This window comes from Sapajus apella, unplaced genomic scaffold (assembly GCF_009761245.1).
Source record: "Sapajus apella isolate SASKATOON/1434 unplaced genomic scaffold, GSC_monkey_1.0 scaffold44, whole genome shotgun sequence".
Classification (NCBI taxonomy): domain Eukaryota; kingdom Metazoa; phylum Chordata; class Mammalia; order Primates; family Cebidae; genus Sapajus; species Sapajus apella.
This window is the reverse complement of record NW_022436984.1, coordinates 15,598,232-15,619,021: the sequence shown is the minus strand read 5'-3', so window position 1 is coordinate 15,619,021 and position 20,790 is coordinate 15,598,232. Positions and strand designations below refer to the sequence as shown.

Genomic DNA, 20,790 nt, shown 5'->3' with positions numbered 1-20,790 from the left:
CCACGCCTATCAGGTGTCATGCTCTTGTGCAGTTCTCTCCTTTGAATCTAGGCTGGCCTTGTGTCTTGCTTTTTCATCAATAGAAGTTGTGTAACTTCCAAGACTAGATATCAGTAAGTCTTGCAGAATCTAAGACTGTTTTCCTGGAATACTTTCTCCAGGAGTATGGAGCCGCCCTTTAGCACTTTGGGAGGCCAAGGCGGGTGGATCACGAGGTCAAGAGATTGAGACCATCCTGGTCAACATGGTGAAACCCCATCTCTGCTAAAAATACAAAAAATTAGCTGGGCATGGTGGTGCGTGCCTGTAATCCCAGCTACTCAGGAGGCTGAGGCAGGAGAATTGCCTGAACCCAGGAGGCGGAGGTTGCGGTGAGCCGAGATCGCGCCATTGCACTCCAGCCTGGGTAACAAGAGCGAAACTCCGTCTCAAAAAAAAAAAAAGAAGTCCAACTACTCTGAGCCACCATACCAGAGGCCACAAATATGTATTCAGTTTGATAGTCCCAGCTAAGCCTACCCTTCCAGCCATCCTGGCCAATGCACCAGACACGCAAAAGGTACGACCCTCTAGCTGCTTATCACCATGTGACCTTAGTGGAAAATAAGAATTGCCTAGCCAAGCCCTGCCCAAATTCTTCACCCACAATAATGTTCGATATAACAACAAAATTATTAAGCACTAAGTTTTAGGTGTTTGGTTTTAACCAGAATACATCAGTAAATGTATATATTTAGCCCAGTAAATATTTAGCCCAAATCCTTCATTTTTATCAATTTGTTTATTTTCAATGAATTTAAAAAATGGAAAAAAAAAAAAACAAAAAACCTGCTATAAATGCTAGGCTAAGTAGGTGAGAAAGAAAACATAGAAGAAAAAGCTACATAATTGGGAATAACTGCCTAGCCTATTCAAATATACAAACTCCTTACAATAAAAACTCAGGTAAGTATCAAGTAACAGTCCATTTTTTAAAACATTAAATTTTTATATTTTGGATATTTATATACGAGTAAATGTATTAGATATAAATTTTTTCTACTTCAGTTCATACTGAATCCACTACCTGATATTTTGTCAGTGATCTGTGACTCTCACCCAAGTTGCTGTCTTAATAAAAAGTTAACAGAGAAAGGACTGAATTTCAAACAGTAAAATGTTTTAAGCTTCTAAATTTTGGTTTTCATTGGCTTGTTAGGAAAAATTGGGGGATCACAAACCATATGTGTTACCCACCATTTACTGTAATATTTGATATATACAATAAGACAAAGTTTTCTGGTTACACACATAATAGGTACTCAGTAACTACTGATGAAATGAATTTTAAAATCGTACACATTCCGCTTATAAATTATAATTGCATAAAAGAAACTGATGTATCTAAACAACAGTCATCAATATCCTTAATTTTATACAAGTTTTAAGAAAACACAAAAGTACTTTGTAGCCAGTTCTAAAACATAAATTTAAACTGTTCTTGTATCTTTCCTAGACCTAAAAATTTAAAAAATTACTACCCTTATGTTTTCCATGCTATTAAAACTATTAGAAAATTATTCCTGTTTTCTAGTCAAGGAAGCAAGGCAAGATTCATATGGCTGCTGGGGAAAAGAAAAAAAAAAAGGGAGACGATAGGCTAACAAAGTTGAAGCATACATTTGCAATCTGAAAGCTCCTTTAAACAGTATATAAAAGTATGCAACGGAAAGATTCAATCCCTAAAGATTTTTAAACTACCAGAATTTCTTAACCCTAATGAAGTTCATTTTATCTTTTTTTTTTTTTTCTTTATAGTTAGTTCAACAGGAGACTGGGTAAATGGACTATAATATATTCATAAAACTCCACATAGCTATGAAAATGAACTAGAACTACACAAATTGTACAGACATAATACTGAGCAAAAGAAGCCAGACATAAGAAGCCATACTGTGTGATTCCAAAACCAGCCAAAACTAACGTATGGTGTTAGAAGTCAAGAGAGTGGTCACCTTTAGATTGGAGGGGGAGTAGTGATCAGAAGGCATCACAAAGGAGCTTCTGGGATTCTGTAATGTTTTGTGATCTACATTTTACTAGTTATCATTACTATAGTTTTTCTGCATGTATGCTAGACTTCAATTAAAAGCTTACATTTTTTAAAAAGTGGGGGCAAAGCTATAAGATTATTTTTACAACTGAAGCAGAGGTATTCCAATATTTCAGTCATTCTTGATACTATGTTACACTAATATGCTCATTTTTTTTGCAGAACCATGGCGCAAAATGATGTAATTTTGGAAAGTGGCTTAGAGATCACATAAGCCAAATGAGAACACAAAAACTGACTTCCAAGATTACATAACACAGGGCAGAGCCAGGACTGGAATACAGGCTTTCAGACTCCTAGTTAAGTGCTTTATCACTACACAATACTGCCAATTCCTTTTTCTCTAGTCGTTACTTTTAAGATATTCACAGGTATATTTTTATATTCTCACGCCCTATGCAATAAATGGTACTATGGTGCCCTGGGAGAAACACTGGAAAATGTGATAATGATAGGGAAATGCATGAAGGGGACTATCTGCCTTACTGTAGTACTGAATAATGTGGACACACAGTATTTGTGGGTGTCATGCCATTTTATCTGTTAACTGGATAGAAAAAAATATCTAAATTAAAAGAAATTGAGAAAGAATTTTAGCAGTGACTGAGGAATGGAAAGTTTTTAAAATGGTCTCAAACATTAACAAAATATTGTATTTCATGCAATGAAACATGTATTGCTAAAAAAAAAAATCTACTTCAGATTCTACTTTTAATGTATTTCCCTTTCTTTAAAACGCTGAAGGAATTAAGTAAAAAAAAAAAAAAAAAAAACATAAAAATTTTTTTTTCTTGTTTTGTTTTGAGACAATCTCAATCTGTCACCCAGGCTGGAGTGCAATAGCGCAATCTAAGCTCACTCCAAAGACCACCTTGTGAGTTCAAGCGCTTCTCCTGCCTCAGCTTCCTGAGTAGCTGGGATTACAGGTGCTGGCCACCATGCCCAGATAATTTTTGTATTTTTAGTAGAGATGGTGTTTCATCATGTTGGTCAGGCTGGTCTCAAACTCCTGACCTTGTGATCTGACCGCCTGGGCCTCCCACGTGCTGAGATTACAGGCGTGAGCCACCACACCCAGCTAAGTAAAAATTTTTAAATGGTTATTAAAATATGGAAGTATAATATTTAATTCATTAAAGGTTACATTAAATATACACTAGTTCAAATGTCAAACAGCATGCATTACTTTGAAAGTAAAATATAAATTAGGAATTTAAAACCAACAACAAAAACACTTTTCATCTTAACAGATGATCAAAAAAATCTCCAAAATAGTTGAGTTCCACAAGCCTTAAAGAAAGTCATTATATGTATTTACATACAATTTGAAAGTGGGGGCCAGGCACAGTAGCTCACACCTGTAATCCCAGCACCTTAGGGGGCTGAGACAGGCGGATCAGCTGAGGTCAGGAGTTCGAGACTTGCCTGGCCAACATGGCAAAACCCCGTCTCTACTAAAAATGTAAAAATTAGCCAGGCCCAGTGGCGCGTACCTATAGTCCCAGCTACTCAGAAGGCTGAGGCACGAGAATCACTATCACTTGAACCTGGGAGGGAGAGGTTGCGGTCAGCCAAAATAGCGTCAATACACCAGCCTGGGTGACAAAGTGAAACTCTGTCTCAAAAAAAAAGAAGAGAAGAGAAAAAGAAAAAGAAAAGAAAAGAAGAGAAGAAATAAGTGGGTTATTTTGTGTCTGGGAAGAAAATACTACGTTTGCTGACAAAGTTTGCATTACCCACCAAGACAAGGGATAAATCTTATCCTACTTACAACATTGGCAACACAACTATGCAGTAACAGGAAAAAAGTCACACAACTTAAATGTCACTGTTTCAATAAAAAAGTATGTAACCTTCCTGGAAGGATAAAGGTTTCAACCTCTCTAATCACATTTTATTTGCAGGTTTAAAACATCCAAGTCCTTTCATAATTAGAACTGACCACTTTTAAGAATATCACTTAAAGTGACATTCTTTAAAGTGCTTTAAAGTGAGTGACTTGAAAGCACTTTAAAGCAGTGACTTGAAACCTTATTACAAACTACAGAGGGGACCAGTCCACGTTCAGACACTTTCCAATTACTCCAGTTTATGGCAACACAAGATTCCACCCAAGCCAATTTCTTCACTGTTCTGTAGGTAATGCTCATTTAGTCTCTGAAGAGAAATGACTTCACTCCCTACCCAATATCCTGCCTTCAGGGTCTGCTATGGTTTTAACTTCCCAAAAGTTCTTCCTTTTATTCTATTCAACACAGAATCCTTCCTTTCCTAAACTCATATAAGCCTCACACCCATACCACTTTGTACTTAACACACAGGAGTATATGACTGATATTTTTTTCAACCATGCTTACAGGCTTAACAAAATCCAATTGTATGCCCCTTCATGACAGAAGACCTTATTTCATACTTCTATGTGTTCCACACTATCTACTGTGGTAGGTACGCCAAGCACATTACAGGTGTTTCAACCAATGTTAAAGCAAATACTTAAGAGAGTTATAGATGCAAAGGAAACAAGATGCTCCAGTGAAGTGTATAAGAGACAGAAGATTACATGGACCTTCTGATTTCTTTGAGAAGAAAGTCTCAGTTTCTAATACCTCTCTAACATTTTGCTAATGTTTAAACATAACCAACTTTTAAGATAAACACAAGTATTTTCCATAAACTGATTTTCTATCTACTCAGTGGTATAAAATTTAATCTTAAAATAAATATCTAAAGACTAAATCAGTCTATAGTGCCAGAAGGTAAGGAAGTTCTCAAAAAGTTTTTTTCTTATTTTTAAAAAGGTATGAATATGTCAAAGAAACATAGAAGCCAACCTATGGCCAAAGCTGGAACAATCTAAACAACAAAATAAATAAAACAGTACTGGATCTTAACTCAAAGTACAAAATATCCATGAGTCCATACTGAAATAAATAAATGACTGAAAAAATTATCTAAGGGAGCAGAAGAATTCTAAATAAACGTAAATACACTGTCTTCAAGGAAGTGGAGCATTAACTATCTATCTACTTCTTAAGTGTGGGCTGTGCATAGTGACTTCCTTCCAAAGAGTACAGTTCAGAAAGGGGTTGGAGAAAGTAACTTTACAAAGGAGAAACCTGACAAACAGTACCTCAGTGAAGTGAAGTGATCAAGGTCAATATCATCAATGATAAGTCATGTTGCTCAGATGTACTTCTTGTTATGATGTGATAAGGATGCTGCTTTCCCTCTGTGGTCTTCCTCCCCAAAACATCAGACAAATTCCAGCAGAGGGAAATATATCTGATACACCAATGCTGCTACAATATACCATTACTGCTCTGAAAACTGTCAAGGTATCAAAAACAAGAAAAATCTGAAAAAGTGGTCATAGCCAAGAGTCTAAGGAGACATGACAACTGAATGGGACCCTGGAACAGAAAAGGGGCACCAGGTAAAAACTAAGAAAATCTTAATAAACTATGAATTTTAGTTAATACAACATATCAGTATTGGGTTTTAAATTATAACATACCATACTAAGATATTAATAAGAGAACTTGAGTGTGTGTGGAAACTCTGTATGAGCTACTCGATATTTCTGCAAATGTAAAAACTGTTCTAAGTGAACTCTATTGGTCCATTTGTTTGGGATGGAGTTTAGCTCTTGTTGTCCAGGCTGGAGTGCAATGGCACAATCTTGGCTCACCACAACCTCCACCTCCTGTGTTCAAGTGATTCTCCTGCCTCAGCCTCCTGAGTAGCTGGGATTACAGGCACCTGCCATCACATCCAGCTAATTTTGTATTTTTAGTAGAGACAAGGTTTCTCCACACTGGTCAGTCTGGTCTCAAACTCCCCATCTCCGGTGATCTGCCAGCCTCGGCCTCCCAAAGTGCTGGGATTACCAGCAATGAGCCACTGTGCCTGGCCAGTCAACTGGTTTTTTAAAAGTCATTTAAAATAGAATTATTAAGTAAAATTATTAAATAAAATTATTAACAGTTGTAAGAGACTGGGAAAATCATAAAGGTAGTACTCAGATGACTAAAGTTTGAAAAACATTTATGAAGAAATCCTTTTTAATAAAAAGATCCAGTTAAGGTTTCACCAACTAGTTACATTATCATTTCCTCATCTATAAAATGGAAAGAATATGCCTACATTACAAGACGGCTGTGAGGATTAAATCAGATCACAAATATCTGCTTTAGAAACTGAAAAGTCCTGCACGAATAATAATCAGCACAAGAAGAAACACAACATGGTATCTTGGAAAAAAGATGGGTATTGAAGGAAAGTTAAAGTACCCTTCTGCTTTGTGGTATTTATATAAAAGGAAAGAAAACAGAAAAGTGAACATAAGTGTCTAAAAATTACTTCATGTTTTGAAACCATGTTTGTAGCTATGTAGGGCTTTGAGTAACTCCAAATAACTGCTTTTAGTATCATCTTATTAGTGATACTTTTATCTATTGTAATTTGTCATTCCTTTACAATGACATCATAATAAAGATACATTTTAAGTACTTTATTTTAAAAAGGGAAGTCTAAACTCTAGTGTCTAGTGATGGACTCTTAGGGGATAAAACCATAAGGAAATAGGAAGTGATGACCACAAAAGCTAGGAGTAGCAGACTATTTGGGAAGACAAAGACTGTAACTGGGATGGACACCAATAGGGGCTTCTGAAGTGACTCAAAGTCTATTTCTTGTTCTAGACTGTGGTTACAAGGATGTCCATTTCATAATAATTTACCAAGCTTTACATTTGTTCTATGTGGCTTTCTGTGTCTGTTTAAAAAAAAAAAAAAAAAAAAAAAAAAGCCAGGCACAGTGGTTCTCACTTGTAATCCCAACACTGGGATGCTGAGGAGGGAGGAATGATTAAAGCAAGGAGTTCAAAAACCAGCCTGGTCAAATACAGGACGTAAGTTTACAATTTAAAAATTAGCAGAGCATGGTAGCACACATCTGTATTTCCAGCTACTAGGGAGGCTGAGGTGGGAGGATCACTTGAGCCTGGGAGGTTCAGGCTGCAGTGAGCAGGGATGGAGCCACTGCACTCCAGCCTGGGTGAAAGAGCGAGACGCTGTCTCAAAAAATAAATAAATAAGAGTAGGCTTCCAAAATAAATCTATTGTAAAGAAAACATTTAACATAAAAAATTGTGAATATAAATTTTAGTTCTTTGATTATATATACAAAATGAGAACTTTAAAAAATCTGGTTCTAAATGACATAAGACAAAATTACTCAGATTCAAAGTATGTTTGAGAATGAAAATTTACCTCAAAATTTGAATACTCACTCTGCATCTACTCACCTTATGTTCTTAAACTACTGTCCTCTATTCAGAAGACGTAAGACCTTCCTCTCCCAGAGTGGCCAGGAAGAATAAATGAATAAATATGCAAACATGAGTTGAAAAAGTAGTGAACAAAAGTAATTTGAACCTGTCCACCAACGAAGACATGCAATACAAAATGTGAGTTGCTATCACAAAGTAGGCTCTCACATATTGATTTCTGACTTTCAGAAGTGTCAATACTGTAGCATACTCATATCCAAATACTGCCATTTTCAGGACTCTTGATTACCAATCTTCACTGCAACATTTATGGAAAAACTTCCTATAAGATAATGTAACTATAGGTCAAATATGACTGTCTAAAACACAGAACAATTAGGAAATCAATTACTCATCAGTAAAGCAAAGGTGAATTCGCATTCAATATTATGAATTCATATATTATGCCAAATTCAGAGACAAAAGTCACTTGTTTTTCCAACTTTAACCAATCAGAATTCAGCCAAGGTCAGAAAGTAAGCAGAAAAAGACCCTATAACAAGCCAAACTAAAACTGTATGTATAAAGACCAATTATTTTCCAGAACGTTCCTTTGGCCCTTATAAGCTGCCCATTAAGTAAGTTTATTAGAACTGGGTAGGAACCAAAATAATCTGGTTTTCCAATTCACAGCAAATAAAATACAACAAATTAAAAAGTGGTTCAGGTGGAGTTGCTAAGGTAAGCAAGAAACTGACAACTCATCCATCAATAAGAAAATCGTATTTTTAAAAGGTAACAATAAGCTGGGCGTGGTGGCTCACCCCTGTAATCCCAGCACTTTGGGAGGCCGAGGTGGGTGGATCATGAGGTCAGGAGCTCGAGACCAGCCTGACCAACATGATAAAACCCCATCTCTACTAAAAATACAAAAATTAGCCAGGCTTGGTAGCACACCTGTAATCCCAGCTACTCAGGAGCCTGAAGCAGGAGAATAGCTTGAGCCTGGGAGGCAGAAGTTGCAGTAAGCTGAGATCACGCCACTGCACTATAACCTGGGGGACAGAGCAAGACTCCAACTCAAAAAAAAAAAAAAAAGATACCAGTAAGTGAAAAAGCATTAAGGTACTAGGTCATTGAGGACAGAGGCAAACAACCCTAAGACACTTCAATTACTCTTAACATAGTAGTTACATTCTTTAAATTACTTTTTTCGAAATTAGTTTTATCTGATGTTAATATATAGTTGGAGGTTGCATGTGTATACATTGATATATTTTAGTGTTAAAGATATATACATAAGTTTTAGTTGCATTTGAAAATTACTTTTATAAAACTACAAATGATAACTGATATCAAACAGAGGAGGTGTTATACATCCAACTTAAAAATAATTTTATTTTAGAATGTAAATAATAACATTGACAGTTTTACAGAACTATTTTAAAAAATAATATATTGCTACAGTGTACTGAACATGTCTTCAGTGCCAGATGCAGTCTCATTTCATCTTACAAATCTATAAATATTAAACAAATACCCATAAAACTGCCAATATGCAACTATTTTTGACCTACCAAAAGTTATTTAAATTATTTGCAATTACAGATATAAAAATTAGCTAGAGAGAGGTTAAGCCCAAGATTATATTACCAACAAATGATAGGGTCAAAACTTGAACTCAGGATTGTCTTGATTTTTGTGTTATTCAAACTCACCAGCAATTATAATTCACTGTGATGACTTAAATTTTACTATTTACCAAAAATAACATGCATGATGCAGAGAACACATCACTTATGTAGTACACATGCCAGAATGCAAATCCTAAATCTGAACATGATGAAATACCAGACAAAACCAAATTAAGAGGCATCCTACAAAATAAATGGCTAGTAATCTTCAAAACTGTCAACATCATAAAAGGAACAAAGGCTAAAATAGGCAAAACGACTATGCATAAAAGTCGACATAAAAACTAAACGCAGGTTAGGCACAGTGGCTCACGCCTGTATCCCAACACTTTGCGAGCCCAAGGCAGGCGGACTCTTGAGGACAGGAGTTTGGGACCAGTCTGGGCCACACAGTGAAATCTCATTTGTCTGCCCAAAATTCAAAAATTAGCTGGATGCAGTGAAGCACACTTATAGTCCCAGCTGAGGTGGGAGGACTGCTTAAGCCCCAAAATTTGAGGCTATAGTGAGCTACAATTATGCCACTGTACTCCATCCTGGGTGACAGAGAGGAGACCCAGTAGCTAAAAAAAATATATTAATTAAAATTAAAAACTAAATGCAATGCCTGATTCTGGATGGGACCCGGCGGCAGTGGGGGGGTGGGTTGGGAGGTAGTGCTATATGGAACAAATTTGTGAAACTTAAATAAGGTCTACAGATTTTAAAATATCATACAAATGTTTACTTACTAAGAAATATCACAAAGCAGAACAAGAGTAATTGTCAAATGAGTGACAGATAGAGTAGTACTAGAAATTTAGAGGCAAAAATGATCAAGCAAGAGCGGTCTTAGTGAAAGCAAAAAAAATTTGACGTGGGTCTTGAAATCTAAGCAGAAACTGGGTAGGTAGAAAAGAGAAAAAAGAAAATTCCAAACTGGTAGAATATTTGTGGATAAATGACTGAGTAATGGAAACTGACTAGATAGTCTATTAACACAGGAGAGTAAAATTAAGACTAGAAGGAAGGTTGGGGCCAAATTATGGAATTCTAACCCAAAGAAAGTAGGATTTTGTACTATAGGCTACAGCCAACCATGAAATAATTGTGACATAGTATTAGGATAACAAATAACTTACCCATTTCTGTCTAAAATCTAAGTTGACACTTCCTTTAAAAAACAAAACAAAACCAAAACAAAAAACCTTTCCTTTTGCACTAACAGATCTTCTGATTCCCTCATTTAAGTACTGATTCAGGCCACACTGCACAGCATCTAAGAGCAAACATTCATTTAGTGCTTACTGTGGGTTAGGTAAGACAGAGAAGCTGACTCAGGGCAGGGGCATTTAATTCAACACCATCTGCATCTATTATTATTATTATTGGTCAAGCTGAAATTAGTTTACTTTTAGAGTATATCTCTTTTCCCTACCAAATATAAAAATGTAAACTTTTGCTGATAAACTTCACTAAGTGTAAGGACAGATTTTGTAAATTAGTATTGATTTGTCAACACTAGAAGTTTTCATTAAGAATTTTAATTCAGAATCATATCATGATCACATCTGGAAGTGTTTTTAGTTGCACATAAGCCAACTTATACTAAAATTCTACAAGGTCAAGTTTATAAATGTCAAATTATAATCTAAGAGGCAAACTTTGTAAAGTCTGCATGAATCATCTTTGTTGAGAAACCTTCACTTTATTTCCAACAAAACAATCAAATTACCTCAACACCTAATATACAAAAAGATCTCAAATCAAAGCTCTTTGGATGAATATAGAACAAAATGGCAATGTACTACAAATGACTAAGAGTTGAATATGTATAATTTCTAAAACCATATGGTATAGTAATAGGAAGAACCGTAATATTAAAGGGACTCCATAATCTTAGCATTTCATGAGTATCTGATGCAAAGAACATTTCTATAGATTCATTACTAACTTGTAACTCTACCTAATAACACTTCTTTATTGTGAAAAACTTAGACGAATTCTCCATCTCTGTTTATCCTAACAGGGAGAAAGAACAAATACAGCAAGCCATTCAGTAGTTGTTGACAAACTACTGCCCACAAGCCAAATTTGATCTCATCACCATCCCTTAGGTGTGTGGTGAGGGAACAATGATTTTTTTTTGTTTTTTTTGGAGACAGTCTTGCTTTGTCGCCCAGACTGGAGTGCAATGGCACGATCTCAGCTCACTGCAACCTCCACCTCCCAGCTTCAAGCAATTCTCCTGCCTCAGCCTCCTGAGTGGCTCGGATTACAGGTGTGAGCCACTATGCCCAGCTAATTTTTATTTGTTTGTTTGTTTGTTTGTTTTAGTAGAGATGGAGTATTGCCATGATGGCCAGGCTGGTCTCAAACTCCCAACTTCAGATGATCCACCTGCCTCAGCCTCCCAAGGTGCTGGGATTACAGGCATCAGCCACTGCACCGGGCCTACATTTTAAATAGCTGAAAAAATTAACTAAAGAAACAACAGCTACTCGGGATCTATAAACATTGTATGAAATTCAATGTTTATAGATCCCGAGTAGCTGTTGTTTCTTTTTTAAATAGCTGAAAAAATTAACTAAAGAAACAACAGCTACTCGGGATCTATAAACATTGTATGAAATTCAGTGTTCATAAATATAATTTTGTTAGAACATAGCCCTGGCCCATTCTTTCGGGTACTGTTGATGGCTATTTTACAAAAACAGCAGAGTGGAACAGTTCCACTGGAGCTGTATGGTCCACAAAGCCTAAAATATTTATCATCTGTCCCTTTCCAGAAAAGGTTTGCCAACCCTTGCCATATACCTCAGCAGAAAGAGATTAAGGTATAGGTACTAAAATCAGTCCAACCTGGGTTCAAAACCTGTCTTTGCCACTGACTGCTTATATAGCTTGTCAAAAGTCATCTAATGGTTCTAAAACTAAAACTTCTAATTTTTTTTTAAAGAAAGATAGGCCAGATTTGGTGGCTTATACCTGCAATTCCAGCACTTTGGGAGGCCAAGGCAGGAGGATCGCTTGAGCCCAGGAGTTTGAGACCAGCCTGGGCAACAGAGCAAGACTGTCTCTATTAAAAAGTTAGCCAGGTGTAGTGGCATGTGCCTGCAGTCCTAGCTATTTGAGGGCTGAGGTGGGAGGATTCCCCGAACCCAGGAGTTTAAGGTGTAATGGGCTATGATTGTGCCACTATGTCCCAGCCTGTACAAAAGAGTGAGACTACATCATTTGGGGGGAAAAAAAAGATAAGTTATCTTATAAAGGAATAAATACGTAGAGTACTTAGCACTATACCTTATAGTAAGCACTAAATAATTAGGCAATGGTGTTGTATTTTCATTATTATTATCACTATAGTTACTATAGTTACTGGGGATTCTTTGCCCATCCAACTGTTGAAGTCCAGGCCTTTTTATGTCTATACATGTGGCATGAAAATATAATATCAATTAATCTCTTCTGGTTTTTCCCCCCCTCTTTATGTTCAGGCAACTGCAAAACACATCAAAACATGCAGGGAAAAAAAAACTTCTATTAAAAAAAGAGGGTGTCTATAAAGTCTGAAAAAATAAATAAGTATATTAAAGGCTCTTAATCTGTGATTCCAGACTAGCCACCTTGTATAAGTGCTTCCATAATGATGTTCTTCACTGTACTACAAATAAAATCTATATAAAGTTCATGTGAACTTCGTTATATTAACTTTAGTTACAGCTATGTCAATATACTTTGCTTAAAAATGACAAACCAAATTTATTCAAGTTCAGAAAAACTCTATCATAGTGTATTCAGCATGAATTCAAAATGTTTTTATTTCAGATCCTCTGATAAACAAAAAACGGGCTACCACAGATGGAAAGATAAACTATGTCTCCTGGACCATGAGGGTAAAAAACCAAACTTACCTTCATATATTTATGGAAAATGTTAAGTTTTATTTTAACTGCTAAATAATAATTACATATTTATGGGATACAATATGATGTTTCATACACGTATATACTATAGAATGGCCAAATCAGGCCAACTGACATATCCATCAAACCTCAAATACTTCTTTATGATGAGAACATTTAACATTCACTATTTTATTCTATTTTGAAACAAGTAATACATTATTATTATCATAATAATTATTATTATCATTGTTAGGGTCCCCCCAGGGTGGAGTACAATCACTACTCAACGCAGCCTCAATCGCCTGGGCTCAAGCAAGCCTCAGGCCTCAGCCTCCTAAGCAGTCAGGACTACAGGCATGCACCACACCAGGCTATTTTTAAAATTTTTTTGTAGAGATGGGGTCTTGCTACATTCCCCAGGTGTAATAACTAATACTGAGTGTCAACTTGATTGGATTGAAGGATGTAAAGTATTGCTCCTGGATGTGTCTGTGAGGGTGGTGCCAAAGGAGATTAACATTTGAGTGGATGGACTGGGAAAGGCAGACCCACCCTCAATCAAGTGGGCACAATCTAATCAGCTACCAGTGTGGCTAGAATAAAAGCAGGCAGAAGAACATGGGAAGACTAGACTGGTATAGCCTTTTGGCCTCTATCTTTCTCCTGTGCTAGATGTTTCCTGCCCTCAAACATCAGACTCCAAGTTCTTCAGCTTTGGGACTTGGACTGGCCTCCTTGCTCCTTAGCTTGCAGATGGTCTATTGTGGGACTTCACCTTATGATGGTGTGAGTCAATACTCCTTAATAAACTCCCCTTTATATATACATGTATCCTATTAGTTCTGTCCCTCTAGAGAACACTGACTAATACACCAGGCTAGTTCAATCTTTCCACCTTGGCCACAAGCAATCCTTCCACCTTGGCCTCCCAAATCACTGAGAATACAGGCATGAGTCACTGCACCTGGCCTACAATATCTTATTATTAACTACAGACGCTATGCTGTGCAATAGATCACCAGAATCTCTCTTGTGCAAATGAACTTTGTATAGTTTGACCAATGCCTCCCCTTTCCCTGTCTACACATCCCTTCAAGTCCCCCCACACCCTGCAACTGTCATTCTACTTCTTTTTTTTTTTTTTTGAGACAGAGTCTACGCAGGCTGGAGTGCAGCAGTGCCATCTCGGCTCACTGCAACCTCGGCCTGCTGAGTTCAAGTGAGTCTCCTGCCTCAGCCTCCAGAGTATTTAGGATTACAAGTGCACACCAACCACCACACCTAATTTTTTGTATTTTTAGTAGAGACAGGGTTCACCATGTTGGCCAGGCTGGTCTTGAACTCCTAGCCTCAAGTGACCTGCCTATCTAGGCCTCCCAAAGTGCTGGGATTACAGGCATGAGCCATCATGCCCAGTCTATTTTCTACTTCTGAGTTCAACTTTTTTTCAGATTCCACATATAAGTGAAATCATGTGGTATTTGTCTCTATGTGCCTGGCTTATCTCACTTCGCAGAATGTCTTCTAGGCTCATCCATGTTGTTGCAAATTATAGGATTTCTCCCTTTTCAAGGCTGAATACATTTTTCTTATCTATTCATCTACTGACGGGCACTTCTGTGGTTTCCATAACCTGGCTATTGTAAATGCTCCAATGAACACGAGAGTGCAGGCATCTCTTTGCATAATGATTTCAATTCCTTTGGATATATGCTCAGAAGTGGGACTGCTTCATCACAGAAAGCGTTATCATACTTTTAACTTTTTAAAGTTCTAGAAGTCTTATGTTCAACTTCCTAAATCAAGTTAAAAATTTGCATACACTAAGCCTAGCTCTGTGAACTTGGGCAAGTTAATTAACCCATGCCTTAATTTCCACTTCTATAAAATGAGGGTAATAACGCTAACTCCTTCATAGCTTACTATGAAGATTAAATGAGCCATAAAGAACATCAAACAGAATCTGATACAGAGTGATGCTTCATAAATTAGTTATCATTATATATTTATATAATAGCTAGATTTTGATGGTAATGTTTTCAGAGTTGTAATTCCCAGCTAGCATGCAGCCAAAAAATTTTTTTGAAAATTAGCACAGTTCACACAATCTTCAGAAATTCGACCTGACTGATGGAAATCAGAATACAGGTTTCCTTCACTTAAAAGTCCTATACTTCTGTCACATTACTGTTGTAGACAACAATTAGGAGATGCAATTCACTTAATTTCTCAGAGTCATCCTTAGGAGAATACAGCAGGCAGCCCATGGAGAGAACAGGGAAAGTGGAAAACACTTGGAATCAACTGTGCTCTAGGTGGGCTCTGATTTCCTGCCTATTCCCCATACCGTCCCCTGGAAAGCACTGGAAATTTCAGTCCTTTGCTTTACGTTCTTTCTCCCACGAAAGATTCAACAGAGGGCATGCCAAGACTATGAGTATCTGCAAAAACTCTTTAAAAATGCCAAAAAAGATTTAAAACATTCCTTCAGATATGAATTTAGAATTGTTATGATATTTAGTGTCAAACTGCAGAACTTGAGGATTACTGTCTCTATGAAGAAAGTTTGTTAAGTCTGAATTACTGCCAGAATTTACAAAACTATCTTTTCAACTGGAGAAATTGAGTTCAAGCCAAAAGAGAGCTTTTGATCTCAATGACCAGCAAATAAGAAATCGGCATTCATCGAATTCAACATGCCTGACAACCAAATACATGACAACCTCAAATTAACATTTATCCATATAAGCATTTATACCAAATTATAAAAGACTGCTATCTACAGGTTGTAGGTCATATGTAGAGCAAGGCTATAATTTTTGTTGAAATTCTTTTTCCCATGTCTACACAATACTGTTATTTACATTCTAAATCTTAGCAACCTTATTTACTCAGCCATTGTTCATCTCATTAAAGAATGATCCAATGTCAAAATTGTTTTTTAAGACTGGCATAAATGATACTTCATATACTTATCACTTTAAAGTAAATGGTCTCTTTCCATGCTTCCACAATAGCCCACAGATCACTTTCATTTCCCTGGTACATTTACCATCTCACTAGTAAATTACGACTTTGACTTTGTGTAAGGCTTGGGTTCCTCCTCTTGCTTACCCATTCACTCTCCCAAAAGGTTACCCTCTTTTCCAACCTTTTTCACTATTGCCATTTGTAATGCTTATTTTCAAATAAACTGCTCTAGACCCTTCACAGAACCTCAATTTACCTTTTCGCTCTAATTGAAACCAGCTTTCCCACAGGACACCACTTCCATTACAACTGGGTCAAAAGGGCAACTATTCTTTCTCATATACCTCTCATATAGAAAACAGGGAGCTAACAGCATTTTCCTGTGTTCTTTCTATTGCTGCATACATATGACTACTCCAAATGCCTCCTAAGAAACCTTCCTTCTTTATAACTAGCACCTAACAACTAACCTAATTATTAATCGTTATCATCAATCAACTTCTCAGTCACTCTTCAACTTACTTATAAAGTTTTGATCTTACTATCTAACTTACCTTTCCAACCACCTTTAGCATGGGCGACTTCCAGATCCACGTGAATATCCTAGCTGCTCTCCTCCTTAAGGAGTGAAGAGATAGCCACTACTCAGTTGAATAATTCACCTCTATAACCACTCACTTTATCATCCCCAGCAATTATTCATCTGAAATCTTAAAACTCTTTATCTTGGCCCATAACCAGAAGTTCTTACCCTTTGTCTCTTTCACTCCTATTTCCCATCCCAATTCACTCTTTAGCTTCATGGAAACTTTTGGTGTTAATATTCTTCCACTTCTCCCCACCTATCAGCCTTGTCTTGGCTTCAATTTGTTCCCTCTCCAGCCTAAACCCCCAAGACATATCACTTCAACCACTCTCACTGCAATACTTTAAACTTTTGGCCCCTGGGTCTTCCCACACCACTTTTCTTTGTCAAGTCCTGTCTCCACCAATACCAGAACGTTTTGACTGCTCAGATTTTCTGTTTCTATACAGTGGCTGCTGAGTACTGGAGAGACAGACAGAGGGAAGGAATGAGAATATATACACACAACAGACCACCATAAAAACCCATGGTCATCAAACTCATTTTTGTCTCTCTGTATTTTCCAAGTGAACTCCAATTCCCATTGCCCCAGTAACTATTCCAAATTCCCATAACACTCTTCCAGCTTTCAATTTTCCAGTTTTCTACCTCATACTTCCCAGAATGTGTCCTCATTTCCTCTTTCAAAGAGAAAATAGCAGACTTCAGGAAGAAATATTCCTCCCCAAATTAGCATCCTTACCACTTTTTCATTTTTTAAAAATTTTCCTTCTTTTTTTTAGGTCTATCTTGCCCAGGCTGGTCTTGAACTCCTGGCCTCAAGCAATCCTCCCACCTTGGTCTTCCAAAGTGCTGGGATTACAGGTGTGAGCCACCACAACCAGCCCCTCCCCATTCATTAAAACAGGTGCCTCTTGAGTTAAACACCAAGCCTTCTCCCGGTGCTCTAGAGTGTCTCCCCTATTTCTATCTTACTTTTTCATTAAAAATTTTTGAGTATTTGTTCAAGTAGACACTTGAAATATTTCTTTGCAAACAGAGCTCTTATCACCTCCTGCCAATAGATGACTTGTGATTTTTATTGCCTATATCTACCTTTTTGGGGAGTTATTTTTCTCTACGAACATCAATTTTTCTATTAAAAATAAAAGATGGCTGGCAGCATGGTGGCTCATGCCTGTAAACCCAGTATTTCGGGAAGCTGAGGCAAGCAGATCGCTTGAGCCCACATAGTTGGAGACCAGCCTGGCCATATGGCTAAATCTCGTCTCTACAAAAAAATACAAAAATTAGCCAGGAGTGGTGGTGCATGCCTGTGGTCCCAACCACTCGGGAATCAGAGGTGAGAGGATCGCCTGATCCTCGGAGGTCAAAGCCACAAAGAGCAGTGATCTCACCACTGCACTTCCAACCTGGGTGACAGAAATCGTGTCTCAAAAAATAAAGACACGATTTACTTCCCTAAGCCAACATTTACTTTGATTCCTTGCATGGCTTTTCATTTTTGCAGGGCTCTTCTACTGTATTTATTCTATGAGGCTATAAAAACACTGAACAGAAGTGAAATTTACTTTTTCAAAGTAGGGGGCGCTCTTATACTAATCTCCTATTATAAAGAATGAGACTTCCCTTCTCTTTCCCGCAGTAGAGGGCAGGGTGGAGACAGGGTAGTTACTGTATTAGGTATTACAGAAAACTCCCAGTCTCCTTTCCACAAACTCAAGCCACAAACTCTTGCAGGGGTAGAGGGGGAAGGGATGTTACTAATTTGGTGGGTTAGCTTTCCTTGGACCTTATTTTTAACAAGAAGGAAATTAGGTTACTGCATAGAGAACAAGGCCATCTTTCCCTTTCTCACTTCAGCTCTTGTTAGGCTGATAACTAGGTACATAAAGTAAGCCTCTAATCTTCTCACTAGTTGCCAGATTAAGTGTATTCAGAGTAGCCATGGCAGAATGAATTCCCCTACAGTCTCACAGTCTGGATTCACTGGTGACTGCAGCAGACTCTCAACTTATCCTTAGATCCATGTTATGGTCTCAAATTCTGCTGATATCAGAGAGCCTAAATTTTAGAAACAGACCAGAGTACTGGCCTTATGCTGTGTCCTTTATCTCTCAGAACCTGGAGAGAGAAGGGCTAAATGACTGGCACTCCTAACTTCAATACTTACTATAAGCAAGTGTCAATAGATCATTATCGTCATTAAGCACATATTAAGTGCTAATACTTTTATATGTCCTTTTAATCTAATCTTGCAAGGTAATTATTCTTATCCAAATTCATTAATAAATGAATGTGTTAATTCACTCATTAAAGACTGAATGAATGCTAAGGCTCAGAGAGGTATCTGACCAAGCTTCCAAAGCTAGTAAATTTTACAAACAAGGGTAAATCTCCAACCTTTCTGATTCCAAAATTCTCAGTTAATGACCATATTCAATTCGATGAGAATAAAATACTCCACCTAAGTTTAGTCAATGTATAGTATGGAAGTATGACCAATATTTAAACAATCATCAAAGATATATATTTGTCTGCAATGAAAAAGGAGTAACTGTTCCTATAACATTTGGTTAATGAAGTACTAGGTTCTACAGGGAATTCAGTTACTGAAAAATAATTAACTTTAATAAAACTTGGTGCAATAAAGATTGGAGAAAAAATCTCCAATAACCTGATGCCCCATTTCCGTCCAGGCTTCCTGTAGTAAATATGTAATGTTGCAATAAAGCTCCTTGAAAAATGAGTCATCCTGAACCAAACATAATCAACAAGATAATGATTAACCAAAAGCTGGCAAAAATCCTAACAGAGTAATATAATTCAAATTCAGCCTCTTAAAAGATAACTCATGTTTAACACTGGTATCTCAGAAATGTAAGGCAATAATTGGGTTCATGGAATGGTCTATACATTGGCACAAGTATACAAAAATGTACATTTTGAATTTTCCTCTGTCTTGAATTTTTATACTCACCATCATTTACACACAAAACCTAACAAATGGACTTTACAGTGTCAGATCTACATTTCTCACTTTATACAAAACTCTGAAAAATTATTTACTAATGTTTACTAAAATCAACGTATTTTTGCTTATTTTAGTATGGCATAAAAACAGTATGCTACATTAGACATTATAATACTATGAATACTGTATCCTTAAAAAGTAATAATGTACTCTCTTTCACACAAAATTAGTTAACAGTCAGGTAAGGCATATGCTCTAATGTTTTATCTCATAGCATGATGAAGTTATCATATACCCTCTTAGGATGAAAGAAATCTACCAAATGACTAAAGCAAGTTAGGAAAAATACATTCGATGGCCACAAAACAAGGCCAAGTTAACTGGATCCTAAAGATATAAACCCATAATTCTGACCTAAAAGAATAGCTTCTGTAAACAATGAGCTAGCTAATCATGCAAGTACTTTGAAAGAACTAATAATTTTATAATGTAATACTGATTACTCAATTTGGATATAAAGCAAAGTCTGTGCCAAACAATGTTGTTTGTTACTGTTTACAAGGATATTTATAAGAAAAAAATTAACTTTTAACTCTTATCTTACACCATATACAGAAATTAATCTGAGGTAGATCATAGACCTAAAAGCCAAAGCCCTAAGGAACAAATGATAAATCAGAACATAAAGATTAAAAATCCCTGCTCACTCCTGTAATCCCAGCATTTTGGGAGCTGAGACTAGTGGATCGCTTGAGCCCAGGAGTTCAAGACCAGAATGGGCAACATGGTGAAAATCCCATCTCTACAAAAAATACAAAGATTAGCTGGCCATGGTAGTGCACATCTGTAGTCCTAGCTACTTGGTAGGCTGAGGCAAGAGGATCTACTGAGCCCAAGAGGCAGAGGCTGTGGTCAGCTGAGATCACATGAGCTACTGCACTCCAGCCTGGGCAACAGAGCAAGACCTTGTCTTAAGAAAATAAAGAAATAAAAAGATAATTTAAAAGTCCTACTCAACCAAAAGATATTATTAACAAAATAACGGGGCAAGCCACAATGCAGGGGAAAATATTCACAGAATATTTTCTTTTTTTTTTTTGAGATGGAGTTTCACTCTTGTTACCCAGGCTGGAGTGCAATGGCGCAATCTCGGCTCACCACAACCTCCGCCTCCTGGGTTCAGGCAATTCTCCTGCCTCAACCTCCTGAGTAGCTGGGATTACTGGCACGCGCCACCATGCCCAGCTAATGTTTTGTATTTTTAGTAGAGATAGGGTTTCACCATGTTGACCAGGATGGTCTTGATCTCTTGACCTCG

The 20,790-nt window shown here is 37.0% G+C and overlaps 1 protein-coding gene and 1 long non-coding RNA gene across 5 annotated transcripts in view; both read right to left on the bottom strand.

Annotated features, from left to right (window-relative positions):
• The window catches only part of EML4 (EMAP like 4), a 157,660-nt gene that overhangs the window by 112,250 nt on the left and 24,620 nt on the right, over nucleotides 1–20,790 (bottom strand). The window lies entirely within an intron of this gene.
• On the bottom strand, nucleotides 2,119–20,273 carry LOC116524219. The gene is made up of 3 exons (XR_004257225.1): nucleotides 15,102–20,273; nucleotides 5,784–5,786; nucleotides 2,119–2,131 (listed from the first exon to the last, which is right to left on the bottom strand). It is a non-coding gene; the product is annotated as an uncharacterized LOC116524219 (long non-coding RNA).